The 13,554-nt window shown below is 41.6% G+C and overlaps 1 pseudogene across 1 annotated transcript; it reads right to left on the reverse strand.

The window, feature by feature from the left end:
- Window positions 1–3,066: 3,066 nt before the first annotated feature.
- Window positions 3,067–3,753, reverse strand: LOC146692631 (uncharacterized; annotated as a pseudogene). Its single transcript, XR_014915377.1, has 2 exons — window positions 3,640–3,753; window positions 3,067–3,548 (listed from the first exon to the last, which is right to left on the reverse strand). The product of XR_014915377.1 is annotated as an uncharacterized LOC146692631 (transcript).
- Between the last annotated feature and the right edge of the window lie 9,801 nt (window positions 3,754–13,554).

A 13,554-nucleotide genomic window follows, 5' to 3' on the forward strand; every position in this document is an offset into this window, starting at 1 on the left:
CTTTTCGTTTTCTCAGCTTCATGTGTACTTTGAATTGGAACAGTACTTGGTCTCCGACATATCACATGTCCACGAGACCACAAGTACGCATACACAGGCTCCAACTGCGGCTGACAAATGTGATCCTCCCTTTTCCCAGATTACCCTTTTTGGGTCACAAAATAAACTTTTAAGATATTTTCAGGTGAGAATGTAGCTGTGTAATGCTCAAATACCTACTTAATTTATCAAAATATCACATATTTGCAAAAGTGCTTGGACGTTTTCGGAGAGCTCTGTTATCCACCAACACCATAGCTGACCGGGAGGTCAAGGCTCGATAGAGCTGGCGAGCACAGCTAACTGCTGGCATATCGTTTTCAACCCCCTGCGGTCTTTTGATACTCAGGTTAAACATGATATATATAGTTAGTTAGTTCTCTTATCCTCTTATCTCACGTTTTATTTCAAACAATCAACAGAAAATTTCACAGACATATTTTTATATAAGGTTTTTAAGGCTATGGTGTTATTTTTTAAGTAACATGAGCCCAGCGGCAGCAGCAATGCTAACTAGCTAGCAAGATTATAAACATGGTGCTACACTAAGAGAAGCCACAAAATAAGTTTGAATAAGAGTAAACATTTACTCACCAAGTCAGTGTATCAGGTAAAGATCCACAGCAGTGACAACAATAATATCTTGAGCTGAAGCTTCTCCAGGTTTGCTCAACATATTCCAGAAAAAAATGCTGGCACCATGAACATACGGACTGATCCATGATAGGGAGGAGGACGGTTTTCAAACCACATCGTTTCATCCTTCCGCATTGAGAAGCAAAACTTCCAGCTTACTTAGTTTTTCTAAGTAAAGACAACTCAAATAAATTGAGTTGATCAGTGTTTTTGCATAAAAAGTACTGGTAACTTACTTAAATTGTTACCAGTACTGGTAACTTACTTACTTGAGTTCTAATAACAAATTGATAAAAATTGAGTTCAGCATACTTAATATTTTTAATTAAACACAATATTAGATTTTACAGTATAAAACAGAAATATGCTCTCTCTTTCTAGTCCCTGTCAGTACTCTCGTTGCAGCATTTTGGATTAACTGAAGACTTTTCAGGGGTTTTTCAGGACGACGAAGATGATGACGATGAGGATGATAATGACGTTCTTTCTGAGAGGTTCTGTGCTTGGTGTTGCAGTGATTACATTATTAAAGGCACTGTCTTCATAAGCAGCACAGGCCTGAGGTAAAATCACCCTTCCTCAGATGCTGCTGACCGGTTAGCCAACAGTCAGCCAGAGCAGATGGAGCCATCTAGTGTTCATGTGAAGAACTCCTGCTGATAAGGAGCTCCTGCATGGCCGTTCATATACACCTAATTGTAGCTGCCCACTTGGAATTACCACTCGTGACGCAGAGAGCTTCGACTGATGCAACTTTATTCTCTCCTCTTTAAACCACCGACAATATGGCACCATGAAAACGATAAAGATGCACAAACAAATACCATTAAACATTCAAGTAGAAAGTGTAGAAATGTTCACATTTTACTATAGAAAATTATTTTGATTAACCCAAATAGTGACATTGACATAAATCAATAGTTTTTAAACTATTTATGTTACAGCATTTAATAAAATTAATTAACAACAACCTTTCTGTCTCTTAAATACATAAACAATCATTTGCAATCATTAACCAACCTCTTTCTGCTTCCAAGGGTGCTAATCATGCTGAACCAGCTAGCAACCTCCTCCATGCGCATCTCTTAGCCAGTCTTTCCACACCGCAAACAAATGACATGCATACACAATAAAAAACGAATTCAACCACATTGAGTAAACTTTCAAAGTTATAGCATGTGACAGAAAAATAAAATACATAGTTTTGCATGAGTATTTTCAAAAAACAAATGCTTTTACTCACTCTGAAGCAACGTGTTTGCGTCGCCTCACCGCGAACAAAACAGGAAGTCTGACGCAATAAAAGAGGAAGTGCTGAGGTACTCTTCAAAATAAAGCACAAAGTAAAGTGGCTTTGCCGGCATTTACACTAATAATTAACAGATAAACAACCGAATGACAGAAAAGTCACTGTTTTTTCACGTCTGTGTTGGAAATGTCAGTTTTTTTATGTGTCCACAGTAAAAACATTAAAAATGAAAAGATTAAAAAACAGATTTAAAAAAGAAACTTTCAATTTTCTGACTGCAGGACAGTTGGAGCAATGAGCTGCTCTACACCAGTGTATACAAAAACTGCATTTGTTCCTTGTACTAGTTAAACTAGCGTACTGCGACAGACTATCACTTAGCCGTCCCACTTCAAATTAAATTCAACTAAAGTAGTTCTAGTAAAAGTACTTTACTAGAGACTTTAACATAGAGACTTTAACATAGTGCTCACAATGATACTGACTTCTTCCTCTGAAAACAACATAAGAGTATTTCAACATACATCTGAGTACTTACAGTTTTTTCTGATTGCTTAAGCACATTTTTTGTAACTATTGGCTAATTTTGCATAACTCTATACACAAATAAAAAAACCTGTCACCCAATTATCAAAACATTTTGGTTCTTTTGCAAAAGCAAACACAGCTAGATTAACCCTTCACACCTTTGTAAAAATGGTGTTTTCGTATCAAACAGTACACACAAGCCATCATCTACTAAGCACACAATGCGCCAACTGCACACTGATGGTATGAATACAAAACACATCTGGCTTTTGCTTTCTCTGTGTACAGATGTCAATTTGAGGTCACACCTTTGTCATAGTGTCATGTAAACATACAAGGATCCAAACTTCAAGTATTGGTGTTTATTCACACTCATCAAAACCAAGACAAAGTCAGAACACAAAATAGGAATTCCACAAATAAAAGGGAAAAAAAAGACAATCGGCCTACATCATGTCGTCTTTCTGGGTCCGGCCACAAAATTTCGTCCACATCGCATGCGATATCCTCCAGTCCAAGGCACCGGGGAAAATATCTCCTTGAATGCCGTATCCAGGCCTGACATGATGCCTGGTCAATATCTCCACATGCCTCCTCCATTGCCTGTAAAAGGGCTACCTGTTGATGAGGATGATGGTCATACACTTTCCAGCGCCAGGCAGAGAAGAACTCCTCGATGGGATTCAAGAATGGAGAGTATGGAGGGAGGTTGAGTGCCATGAAGGATGGATGGTCTGTAAACCAGTTGCGGACCAAAGCAGCCCTATGGAAACTAACATTGTATATGACATCATATGATGACATATCGGGTCTGCTCTGGTCTCTGAACAGTGAGCATGTCATGCAAGGTGTCCAGGAATGCAATAATGTGTGCAGTGTTGTATGGGCCTATGGTTGCATGATGGTGAACAACACCATTTTGGCTTATAGCTGCACACATGGTTATGTTACCACCACGTTGTCCTGTGACATTGATGATGGCACGGTGTCCAATAATGTTCCTGCCACGTCTCCTGGTTTTACTGAGGTTAAAACCGGCCTCATCTACAAAAAGTAGCTCATGTCCCATTGCATCTGCTTCTAGTTCCATCACTCTCTGGACAAGACAAAACAAATGCAACACATCAGGCCCATGCACAGCACTACAGTATGCACTTCCAAATTCAGAACCAATGACACTAGCTTACCTGCACATAGTCATATCGCAGTTGCTTTACACGTTCTGTGTTTCTCTCGAAAGGAACTCTGTAAATTTGCTTCATTCTTATTCTGTGGCGCGCAAGTACACGACTTAGTGTAGAAATGCTTGCACTGTGTATATTTTGAAAGATGGTGTCATCATCCATTATGCTGTATTTCACGCAGTCTTATTGCATTACAGTTTTTTCTGATTGCTTAAGCACATTTTTTGTAACTATTGGCTAATTTTGCAAAACTCTTCACACAAATAAGAAAACCTGTCACCCAATAATCAAAACATTGTAGTTCTCTTGCAAAAGTGAACACAGCTAGATTAACTCTTCACACCTTCGTAAAAATGGTGTTTCCGTATCAAACAGTACACACAAGCCATCATCTACTAAGCACACAATGCGCCAACTGCACACTGATGGTATGAATACAAAACACATCTGGCTTTGGCTTTCTCTGTGCACAAGGTAGGCTATGTCAGTTTGAGCTCATACTTCTGTCATAGATCCATAAGCATAGAGGGATCCAAACTTCAAGTACTGGTGTTTATTCAAACACATCAAAACAAACACAAGTGTTTATTTCCAAGTATAGGATTATTTGCAATCGCCATAATGACTATATGGGTTACTTGGTCTGCAGTGAACATGCTTCCTCTGCCCCCAGCATCTGGTCATCTAGCAATTCTGTAAAGTAACAATTTCAGTATTTTTACATCAATGGTATTGGTGTGTTTCTCATTGGCATATGGCAGTGCTACAAATCTTTGTGCGAAGTGACTGTACTAACCGATTCTCATTTCAAGATGTCCTTATGGTACTTGCTACAGTGTAGCGGCTCGAGTTAGGCTGGACCCGTTGGCCAGCTACCCTCAGGGTCATTCCACGGTTGATTACATGGTCCACTATTGTAGCTCTGATGTCATCAGCAATTCTATTTCTTACTCTTCCTACCCTTCCTCTCCCCCCTCCTCATCTTCCTCTCCCCCCTCCTCGTCTTCCTCTTGCTCCTCCTTGTCCTTGTCGTCCTCTTCATCCTACTTCTTCACCTCCACGTCCTCTTCCTCGGCCTCCTCTACTTCTCACTCTTTCTGCTCCCTCCATTGTACTCCGCACACACAGCTTACCTGTATTATAGTGCTTAGGCTGATTGCAAAGTGAACTAATTATCTAAAAAAGTTTTCACATGTGAAAGTGTGCCAGACAGTTGGCAAATTAGTGTTAATGATAGCCATACATGTGTATACTTTTGCTAGGAGTGTGTTGGAAATTTGGTAATTGAGTGTTGTGCAGTGAATTGTGCCTACAGTTTTGCAAAGTGTGTGTTACAAAATTGCAAACTGAGTGCAAAGCAGTTTTTGTGCTTTTAGTTTTGCAAACTCAGTGAGTGGTTTTGCTATAAGTCTGAATAGTTTTAGAGATTGTGCTACAGGAATCACAGTTAGGGTTTAAGCATTCAGAAAAAACTGTAAATGAGCAGAACTGACTGAAGTTCACACCAGTCCGCCATCCTCCGTGACTTTTGACCTAGCACGCTGTTGCTAGCTGTAGCAGCCCTCCGATGGTAAACAACAAGCCAATAGGTGCAAACGTCCAGCCCACTTACATTGATTGACAGAAAAAGTCATTCTGCTGAAAAGTCGCATTATGAAATAAATAGGCCATTGGGAAAAACGGGATTTTGAAATAAAGACTGACATTGAAAATGGGTCATTTTGGAATAAAAACGTCTGGAAATAAATAAAATGCCTCAGGAATAATCTCTATTATTGTGAAAAATAATGACCATGAAATAATATTTCACAATAATAAGTAAATTTATATAGTAGAATGCAATATATTTCACAATAATGAGCATTTTTTTCAAAATGTGTTTCATTATTTCACAATATCATTCTCACATTACATATCTGTGTCTTATTTATTCACATAGTTATTTATTTCATCATTGTAGCGACTTCCACAGTCGCTAGAGGCCGGGGATGGAGCCTGCCTATTTGCCTGACGCGCTGTCAACTTTACGCAATAATACGAGAGGTGGAATTGTTTGCTTGTTTATTAAAATGCTTTGAGAGTTTACAATGTCATCGGCTCCTGATTCAGACTCTTACAACGTCACAGGCTCTAATATAACGAAGCAAAACATGTTGTGCAGTGGTCAACAAAAACTACAGCTACCCAGCCCTCCTCTCTGTCAAAATCAAAACCAGTGAATGACAGACTGACAACGCCCATTTATGTCACCGCTAGCACCCACGTGACTCCCATAACAACCAAACAAATAAAAACCCAGTGATCATCAAAATTCAATACATTCAATTATGGCTCCTACACACCAGCCCCTAATTATTAGGATCCCTTCTAATAATTACCCATAATTAACCAAGTAGGAGACATAAAACATGCAGAGAAAAGTCAAGCATTTACTGTATTTCAATATTACCCGCAGGAATCCTATAGGTAATCTTAAAGTCTATCTTTAAAGAAAAAAAATGAGAGACATTTTATGTCCAAATACAATCAATGTCTGATAATTGGACCCAGAAGTCTTTAACTGTGATCTTCCTCCAGCAGTAGACACAGTTTGGTAATAGGCCGATCCAGGCAACTAGTCTGAGTTTTAATCCGAACTTGACGAACGAATCCTCTTCGGTCAGGAAAAGTCTTTATCACACGTCCCATTGGCCAAGAGTTTCGAGGTGCCGAACTGTCCATGATGAGAACCAGATCTCCCACGATGAGGTTCCTTTTTACTCCAATCCATCGCTGACGTTCCTGTTGCTGTAGTAGGTATTCCTTCACCCATCTTTTCCAAAACAAGTCAGACATGTATTGGACATGTTTCCATCTTCTGTGTGTGTACATATCAGTGGAATGGAATACTCCTGGTGGTAATATCGGTGAGGTCTTCAACAGAAGAAGATGATTAGGGGTCAAAGCTTCCAGGTCGTTAGGATCCATTGAGGCTTTGGTAATTGGGCGGCTGTTAATGATGGCTTCAACCTCACAAAGTACAGTATGAAGACCTTCTTCATCCAGGTTTTGTACTTTCATTATGAAATTAAGTACTTTGCGAACCAGTCTTATCAGTCGCTCCCAGGTTCCTCCGTGATGTGAACCTCCAGGTGGATTAAAGGTCCATTTAACTCCCTTTTGCAGAAAGACGTCATTGATTTTTACCTGGTTCCAATGTTCAATGGCAGTTCTAAGTTCACGTTCAGCACCTACATGTCACAGGCTGGGTCTCTGACCCAGCACTCTGAACTCATTTTTGTATTTGTCTCATTTTAGATATTTGATTAGTTTGCGTCATTTCCTATTTATCTTTAGTTTAGGCAGTTATTGTATCTTGTATCGTTCATCACTTGTTAGGTCTGTTAAGTTTGTTGTCATGTCTAGTTTCAGTGTTTCCTGTTTTATTTTGGAAGGAGTCGTGTGTTCTTGGTTCTTTGTATTTAGCTTCACTGCTCCTGTCATTAGGTTCATGTTAGTCAGCTGTTTCCTCATGTGTCTCCACTTCCCCTGATCACCTCATGTGTGTATTTAAGTCCTCTGTTTTTTGCATGTCATTTGTCGGGTCGTCAGTTATTTCACCATAGTCATAGTTATAGTCATAGATTTTCTTGGTATTTGTTTCTTAGTGTTTTTTCGTTTGCTTAGGGTTCCTGGTTAACCCCTGTAATCACCTAAATAAAGGATCACTTTTCTGTTTAAACTTACAACTCCTCATCTGCTTTTGGGTCCTGTTTCCATTACACACCGGCGCACCCCGCTGTGACAGAACGACCCGACCAGTATGGACCCAGCGGACATCTGTGAGGATTTTTGGGAGTTCAACACTCAGGTGACCGTTCTCCGCGGACAGTGGATTTGCTACTCCGCGTGCAGACAGGAGAATGAGAAGGAGTCAATCAGAGTTCAGCTAAAACAGATTTTGTCTGCATATCCTGCTTACGCGGCAGGATTGTCGGAGGATGTGCAGGATTTTGTTCGCACCGTTTTGCCACCGCAGCAGCATCAAAACCGCGAACAGGAATCACTGCCGCTGCCTTGCGAGCCTGAGACGGTTCGTGTCGGTTCGCTGAGACTCGCCGCAGCGTCACCACCTCTCAGCTCATCAGTTTCCACACCCTCGTCACAGTCTTGCCACACTCTTGCCACAGTCCAGCGCGAGGAAGCGCTGGACGCCATAGATTTGGACTACGACGAACGTCAGTCAATATTCAGCGCTCTATTGGAGGAGGAGCTCCGGTGGAAGCCATGGTTCATTCCAGAGCACGAGCACTCTTTCCGGGGAACTCGACTGGCTCTCGGGGGTCCCCGGAGTTACCAGGGACTTCCACCCATTGCTCCGCCGTCTTCCACTCTCAAGAAAAAGCGGCGTGCGCACCACCGACGCTCCGCACCACAAACGAAAGTGAGTGACTATATTTTGGCTCCTCATGTTTTTTCTCAGGAGAATATTAAAACTAACACTGACTTACTAGTTCATTAGCCCAGCTATAAAGAGACTGTTTATGATTTTCACGTTGCTAAGACTGAGAATATTTCGGCCGAGTCTTCCACGGACCATCCTATCCCTTTGCAAACTTCCCGCTTCTCTGTGCATTGATCATGCCACGAACTATGCGTCCAAGAAGCCTAATTATGAGACTGTTTGCACTGGAAATGCTAGCCATCAGGCTCAGCTAAGCTGCTGTGGGACTGTAATCCAGGCCGGGTTGGAGCCAGGGGCGGAGGTGCAGTTTGTGCAGCCTTTTCCAGTGTCAGCTGGAGGGCCCGAGGAGCCCGTCCAGCCTCACTGGACTCTGCTGGGGGTTCGGGAGAACCCAGCCAGCCTCATGTTTCGTCTGCTGGGGTTCGGGAGAACCCAGCCAGCCTCATGTGTCTCCACTTCCCCTGATCACCTCATGTGTGTATTTCAGTCCTCTGTTTTTTTTTGCATGTCATTTGTCGGGTCGTCTGTTATTTCACCATAGTTATAGTCATAGTCATAGATTTTCTTGGTATTTGTTTCTTAGTGTTTTTTCGTTTGCTTAGGGTTCCTGGTTAACCCCTGTAATCACCTAAATAAAGGATCACTTTTCTGTTTAAACTTACAACTCCTCGTCCTCATCTGCTTTTGGGTCCTGTTTCTATTACACACCGGCGCACCCCGCCGTGACACTACAAAATTGGTTCCGTTGTCAGAACGCAGTTCTCGAACCTGACCTCTTCTTGCATTGAAACGTCTGAACGCATTAATGAAAGAGTCAGTATCCAGTGATGGAGCAACCTCAATGTGAACAGCACGGATAGCAAGGCAGGTGAACATAACACTGTATCTCTTCACCACGCTCCTACTTTTTACACTGAAGGGTCCGAAGTAATCCACTCCCATCCGCGTGAATGGAGGTTCATCTGGAATGATTCTTTCATTGGGCAAATCCGCCATCTGTTGATTCACTGGTGGAGCATTAAGACGTCGACAGATGACACATTTAGATAACACTTTTCTTATTGCTGTACTAGCTCCAATCAACCAGTACTTTTCTCTTAGCTTAGACAGCATGTGGTTACGACCACCATGTCCAACTTCCTGATGTATGTGTCTAAGCAAGAGCTCGGAAATGTGTTGATCCTTTGCTAGTATTATGGGATGTTTCACCTCAACTGGCATCGATGATCTACTGAGTCTCCCACCCACTCTGAGAATTCCATCTTGCAGCTGTGGGCAGAGTCTTCTTAGAGGACTTGATTTTATAATGGGTTGTCCCTTCTCCAGACTCACAAGCTCCAAGGAAAATCTCCTCCTCTGACAGAACTTGATAATGACAACCTCAGCTTTGTCCAGATCTTCCACTGTAAGATTCTTAATCACAGATGTCCTCTTAAAGTTCCTCAGCTTTTCTTCCACAAATGATTTCTGTTGCTCTTTGACCTCTGACTGTGGTAAGCTTGAACACAATTCTCTCCTTTTCTTCACAAAGGACAGAAGCAAGTCCTTAAATTTTAACAGCCATGCCACTGACTTCTTAAGACGTGTCCAGGTGGAAAAATGTTTAAACAAGCGAGTAACAGAATTTTCTCCAGCTTGCTCAACACTCTCTGTGGCAACTGTTTTTACCTCAGGATCATCAGATGCAAGCAGACTGATGTCATCTGGGTAGACAGGCCATTCACTTCTAGATTGTAGAAGATACTGAGGCCCAGACAACCATTTTGTATTCTTCATAAAAACATCGACTTTCACTCCTCTTGAGGCCATATCTGCTGGATTACTGGCAGTGTCCACATATCTCCATTGCGAGGAAGATGAAACTCCTAAGATTTGTGAAACTTGTTTGGCCACAAAAACCTTGAATCTTGAAGTCTCACTCCTGATGTATTTAAGAACAGAAGCACTGTCTGTCCAAAACACAGAATCCAGAAGTTCCATCTGCAGCTCTTTCCTCCAGAGTACATCCAATCGACTGCCCATGGTTGCTGCAATGAGCTCCATCCTCGGGATGGTAAAGGATTTAAGAGGAGCAACACGAGCCTTTCCCATAACAAACGCACAGTGTCGTTCTGAACAGATGTTTTCAATCAGCAGACAGGTCACTGTTCCATATCCATCCTCACTGGCATCAGAGAAATGGTGCAACTGAGCACTCGTGATTTCTCCAAATCCATCAGGTTTCAGACAACGACTCACTTCAAACTTGCTCAATAGCTGGAGCTGCTGGAGCCATGTTAACCATCTTTTGGAAAACAGCTCTGGTACGTTATCGTCCCAACCGATTCCTTCCTGGCATAGATCTCTTAGGATTTTCTTAGCAGTTAAGACCACAGGACTTAGCATTCCAAGAGGATCATAGATAGAACTGACAATTGAAAGGATTCCTCTTCTGGTGAGCGGTCTGTCCTTGAGCACAATCTTGAACTTAAAAGAGTCTGATTTTATGCACCACTCCACGCCCAAAACTCGCTCGATCATTGAGGAATCCAATTCCATGTTCAACTCTTTCATTCCTGTGGCTCTGTGACTTTCAGGAATTGATTCCAGCACTCCAGGCTTGTTGGTGATCCACTTTTTGAGCAGAAATCCTCCTTTGGCACACAAAGAAACCAACTCGTGGTACATTAACACTGCTTCCTCATCAGTTTCAACGGACACAAGACAATCGTCCACATAAAAACAATGCAACAACTTCTTCACAGCTTCCTCACTGTAGAGATGTCCAAAGTCATCCGCACACTTTCTGAGTGCAAAGTTGGCGCAACTTGGCAACAAGTTGCCCCGAAGAGATGTACATCCATCCTGTATTCAGATGTTGGTTGTTTTAGATCACCTTTAGGCCACCAGAGAAATTTCAATAGATCTTTATCTTCAGCTGGAACCATGACTTGATGGAACATGGATTCAATATCTCCCATAATTACAACTGGCTCCTTCCTGAATCTTGTGATCACTCCTATTAAAGAGCTTGTAAGATCAGGTCCTTGTAAGAGTTGGGAGTTTAAAGATGTTCCATGATAACTCACTCCACAGTCAAACACAACTCCGAGTTTCTTCTTGGTCTGATGGTAAACACCATGGTGTGGTATATACCACAGCTTGCCATCATTGCGATTGATCTCCTCTTCCGGGACCTTTTCAGCATATCCTTTAGCCAGAAGCTCATTCATGAAGACTTTGTACTCAGTATGAAACACTGTGTCTCTCTCAAATCTCTTTTTTAGAAAGCGCAGACGTTGTTGAACAACTTTCTTATTGTTTGGCATACTGATACTGGCATTCCGAAAAGGTAATGCTATCTGGATATGACCACCCACATATTTGGCAGAGTTAGTCACTATTTCCAGAAATCTCTGATCCTCTCTTGACAATCCAACCTGCTCATCAACTTTGCTCTCAGGAAAGTCATTCTTGAACTGTTGCTGCCAAAGATCCTCCAGCGTGACAACAGAAATTCTGTTGACTGTAACTTGTGGATGCTTCTGATCACCTGTAGCTTCACAGTTTCCTGAAAGTGGTCCATTGATGGTCCAGCCAAGCCTTGTCCTTACGGCATACGGTCCTCCATTAACACTACACACCACTTCCAGAGGTTCCAAGGCTTTGGGAATGTTTGTTCCAATCAGAAGTTCGATTCCTGCATTTATTTGAGGCAAGGTTATGCGTTTTAAATGTGCCCATCCTTCAATATCTCCTGGTGTTGTAATATTTCCTTTATGTACAGGCATGGACTCCTGTGTGTACACTTTTGGCAGTTCCAGAAATTCGTCACCACAAAGAGCGGCAACCTCCAGTCCTGATAAAGTGTTGCTGCTCACAATTCTTTCCTGGCTCATGGTTCTGAGGAGGATGTTTCCTTTCCTTCCCTCAAGGTGAAGTCTGCGCATCAGACTCTCAGTGCAGAAAACTGCTGTGCTCCCTTGGTCCAAAAAAGCATATGTTGTAATAATGTTGCTTCCTTTCTTTGACTTTACTTGGACAGGCACAATGGGCAGTTTACAGTCCTGATCTCCAGCCCCTGTAAGACCACTCGACACCAGTGTGCTCACATGCGGCTGCATGTTCCTGCCGGTCTTTTCAGAAGGTGAACTTTCTTTGTGCAGGATGGTGGGATGTTTTCGGCTGCATTTGGAACAGGAAATCCTCTTACGGCAATCTTTACTGATGTGTCCTATACACAAGCAGCCAATACAGATGCCATTTTCCTTTAAGAAGGTTATCTTCTTCTCATGAGCCATTTTTCCCAACTGTGCACAGACATCCAACATGTGTCTTCCTCCACAACAAATACAGACGTTCCTTCCAACTTGATTATTTTTGATTTCCATTTCCGCAGGCTTAGGTGTTCTCTCCACAACTTGCATAGTGGTGGCAAAGCTTGTTCCTTTATTTCCAGGTCTGCCTTGATACTTGGCTTTACTCATTCCTTTTGTTGGTAAAGAAAGCGGAGAATCTTGAATATCACCGAATACAGGATCAGTTAATATTCTTATTTGCTTCTCCAAAAAGTCTGCAATGTCCATAAATTTGGCTCTTCTTTTATGCCTTTCTTGCAGGTCACAAACATGGCTTCTCCATTTGTCCCTAAATTTATACGGCAATTTTTTAATAATGTTCACCATATTAGAAGGCATGTCCAAATCACTCAGATGCTGCACCTCCTCCATTGCATTACAGCATCCCCTGAGGAACAAACTGTAGTTCTGAAGAGCTTTTACTTCCTCTGTTTTAATTGATGGCCATGAAAGTGCCTTGTCCAGATATGCAGCTGCGACCTTCTGTTCATCGCCATAGTGCTCCTTTAACAGTGATTTTGCCTTACGATAACCACGATCTGAGTTCATTTGTTGACAGCTTCTCACCAATTCCTTTGCATGGCCTCTTGTGTACTGTTCCAAAAAATATAAACTATCGCTGTTATTTTTCGTATTGCACTCAACTGCATTCTCAAATGCTTTAATAAATGAATAATATTGAAGTGGATCTCCATCAAAATGAGGTATTTCTCTCTTTGGTAAAGAAAAGAGGCTTTGTTGTTGGATTAAGAGTGTTGTTATTTCATTTTGTTTAGTCATTATTCCAATAACATCATTTTGTGGTTCCAGTTCCACCATACCATTTGTATGACAGCCATTTTGTCCATTTGCATCAGATGGGTTTGAAGGAATAACTGAATATTGTCGAGGATGCTTATTTTGAGAAGATTCAGTCAGCATGGCTTGTTGCATGACACATTCCAGGGTTTTATCTTTTCTCCTGTTTTGAGTTTCAGCATTAGTCAATGAATTTTGTTTTGCAGAAATGTGAGGTATAAATTCCAATGCATCAACATTAAGGGTTTGTTTAGATCTTTCATGGGAAATGTATGAATTCATTCCATCTGAAACTTTTAAAGATCCTTTTTTGCTTGTTATACTTTGAGCTTTAAGGAC

The sequence above is a fragment of the Copadichromis virginalis genome, linkage group LG15 (genome assembly GCF_057382275.1).
Source record: "Copadichromis virginalis isolate Kocher_CV1m ecotype Utaka linkage group LG15, C_Virginalis_male_GT1.1, whole genome shotgun sequence".
Classification (NCBI taxonomy): Eukaryota; Metazoa; Chordata; class Actinopteri; order Cichliformes; family Cichlidae; genus Copadichromis; species Copadichromis virginalis.